The sequence below is a fragment of the Anarrhichthys ocellatus genome, unplaced genomic scaffold (genome assembly GCF_004355925.1).
Source record: "Anarrhichthys ocellatus isolate YVR2014 unplaced genomic scaffold, GSC_Weel_1.0 scaffold5582, whole genome shotgun sequence".
NCBI classification, from domain to species: Eukaryota; Metazoa; Chordata; class Actinopteri; order Perciformes; family Anarhichadidae; genus Anarrhichthys; species Anarrhichthys ocellatus.
In genome coordinates, this window is record NW_022285556.1 from 1 (window position 1) to 3,401 (window position 3,401).

Here is a 3,401-nt window from a genome sequence, read left to right on the forward strand (position 1 = left end):
TGTGTGTGTGTGTGTGTGTGTGTGTGTGTGTGTGTGTGTGCGCGCATGTTTAAATGGGTTTTTATTGCGAGCGTTGTTTACTTTCTGTTGAGACAGACGACTTTCTTAACTAATGAATAATAAAAGAAAAGGCTTGACACATCCTCTGCCAAGTGTTTTTGTATAAAACATGAGACTCTCCACCTTCTTGTCTTTGTTTCACTCCCCCGCCATGTTTTCCTCTGTTTGTTAAATTGTAGTAATAAGATTGAACATTTTCTCTTTTTGAGGGGGGGGGCAGATACAGTTTCTGATTTCTTCTTTTTTAAATGGGGTTTATAAACTTATGCGCACACACACACACACACACATACACCGTCTCCCTCACACTCGTCCTCTCTGATCCTTTTTTTTTTTTTCTTTTTTTTTTTTTTTTTGTTAATTCCGAGTAGATTTGTTGTTGTACTGTTAATTCTGAAAATCTTGTTTTTTGTTTTTGTAATAAAATTCAAAGGAACTGTAGTTTGTTTTGGATGATCTGTTTTCTTCTCTGCTCGTTCGGAAACGTTCTTCCGTCGTTTATAATTAATTAAGGAAGCGTTTTAGAGTTCGCCATTTGCAAAGTACCACAATGTGTTATAGCGATGACTGCCTCTGTTTTATGTCACTGGACTTTTGAAAGGTTTTGGACTGTTGGTCGGACAGAAATAAGACATTTGAAGATGTAATTGTAATGCAGATATATTGGGGAATTATTGAATATTTTCTGGCATTTTAAAGAGAAACGACGTCTTAATCTCAATTTAGTCTAATTTAACTAATCAATTTAAAAAAGGGGTTAAAGATTATTAGAAAAATGGAAACGATTAAAGCATTTCTGATAAAAGTATCCCTTAAATTTAATCATTAAAGGATTGTGACGTTCTGCAGAAACGGATGTAGATTCTCTCTGGTTGTAAAACTTGTTTATCACGTTTCTTTAAAGCAGTTTTTCATCATTTGGCCCAAACAGATGGTGTTAAATCACTCATCAGCTTCAGTTTAATGCTGTTAAACAGGCAGTGATGTATGCTGATGTGATTCTTCAAAGTCCCTCATCTTTTATATTGTGAGTTTATTTTGGAGTGTTGTGTGTGTGTGTTATGTGGACAAACTGCTCACCTGGTCTTTTCAAAGCAAAGTTGTTGCTCTGACAAACAAATGTGCTGTCCAGACATCATGTACACACTGCAGTGGTCTGCTGCAAACCAAAATGTGTGTGGAGGAACCTCTCTCACAAACACACACACACACGTTTGTATTTCTATACTTGGGAGGACTGACATACTTGACTTAATGCATTTCCCAGCCACCAACCATCTCTTCCTCATGTTGTACCCCAAACCTTAACCTGAGTGTAACTCTACCCTCAGCCCTAAAACCAAGTCCTTAAAAGAAGTAGAGACTCGCCAAAATGTCTTAATTTTCCAAAAACGTCCTCACAATCAGGGTGTAAACCTCACATCGGACCTCACAAAGACAGAAGAGCCCTCACAGCCATTGTCAGGCATGAAAACATCCCCTCGCTGGAAACTCTACAAAGTGTCTCACTGAGTGCAAAAAAAAACAACCACTTGTGGTCATGGACCGTTTAGTATCCAAACTCGGCGACAGGGAAGGAAATGCACGAGTACATGAGTGAAGACAGAGAGAGAGGAGGTAAGACCACATTCACAGAAGTACCTTCATCTTTATCTACGCTAGTATCTGTTATTTATTCTGTTCTCATTACGGCAGATCGTGGAGGGAGGTTGGAAGAAAATGCTTTTCTTTCGTTTGTACTCTTCTTTCATCAACTTTGAGAAAAAGTACATTTTGATTATTCGTTCAAAAACATCCAAACGTTTGTGTGTTTTTTATTCTTACATTGGATTTTACTTTTACATTAATCCACAGGGACAGTTTCTATCCTGGTGGAGGTCACACACCAGACGGGTAAGAAAAAGTGTTCATATCTGTCTCGTACTATAAGACCACTTATGCACTTTTGTATATATATATACGATTCTGAACAAAAACTAATTACATACATTTGACCACATATTTCACCAGCACATACTGATTTTGTATCCTTTTCTCTCAAAAAACACGCCGATGAGGTGAAAGTACTGGGTAGTGTCTGCATTTCAGGCACCAAAAGGTTCCAACGACGTTCATAGATAAGTGCCTGGATGTAGCCAATGATCACATGACAGTATCATTTTTGTTGGGGACGCTGCAGGTCTCAAAGTGAAGAAGATGGTGATAAGGATGACGGTGCGCTCTGATGTCGACCTCACTGACTCCACAGTCACTGATGCTCTCCTGAAAAAAGTAAATAAAATATGTTTTGATGATTTATTCATATTTAATAGGTTTACAGACGCATTGATGTGACACAGATGGGCAGGTAAAGCTATTTCTGGGGATTTGTGGAGTGAAACAGTGATAAAGGGTTTTGATTTGTCTAACACTGTGTGTCCCCTCAGTTGGACGCTGCTCTGAGACAACAGTCGGTGACTGATTTCAAACTCAGCTGGCAAAGGGACAACAGTGGACTCGTCTTCCAACGCCGCGAGCAGTCAGTCGGCGGTTGAGAAAATCAGTGAGTACACAGTTTGCTTCCTAATCTCAAAAGACTTGGAGTCCTTTCGAATATAGAATTTGACTTCGAGCAGTCATCAGCTGAGACCTTTTCTTCTCCTTCTCATTACAGGATGCTAATTGTAGCGTTAGCATGGGTGCCCCTACCGATTCAACACAAGAGTTGACTTGTTGAAGAATTGAGCGATCATCTTAATACTGTATCGGTGAAGTGTGTAGGAATAGATGAATGTATCCTCTTGAAACTAAAAAAATGAAGTAAATGAAATATTTTAATGACCTCTTTGCTTGTGTTGAAGTGGTATTTTAGAAGAAGAGATTAAATCTGTTTTTATTTTGTTTAAATGACTTTTTACACATCATTTCCATCCGTGCTTTATTGTCAACATTTGCATTTATGCTGAGTGCATGTGAGTGAACTTGCCTTGGTGCACACGTTCTATGGTTTTGTGGATTATAAGAATCTTTTATATGCGAAGTTAGTGGAGTTTTTAATACAGTGATGTTGGGGAAGACTCCGATGGCCTTTATGTTCAATATGAATTGTGACTTCATGTGATTCCCCATGTTTTGATGCCGAAGTGTCAAATTATACATGTTATTAAAGAAAAAGATAAAACCTGATCTGAAATGTGTGATTTTATGTGATATTAAAGTGATGTTTAATGCTTTTTACCCTGAAATCTGAGAAATTTTGAGTTAAAAGTATAAAAAACACAAAAGACTTGCGTGACTTTCTTGATCTCTGAAGTGGTTTATTTGACTGCACATGTGAGGCTTCAACCTGACAAATATCTCAA

General features: G+C 38.0%; 1 long non-coding RNA gene across 1 annotated transcript; it reads left to right on the forward strand.

Annotated features, from left to right (window-relative positions):
- The first annotated feature begins 2,209 nt into the window (after positions 1-2,209).
- Positions 2,210-2,850, forward strand: LOC116379935 (uncharacterized). The gene is made up of 3 exons (XR_004212490.1): positions 2,210-2,331; positions 2,487-2,602; positions 2,714-2,850. It is a non-coding gene; the product is annotated as an uncharacterized LOC116379935 (long non-coding RNA).
- The last annotated feature ends 551 nt before the right edge of the window (positions 2,851-3,401 follow it).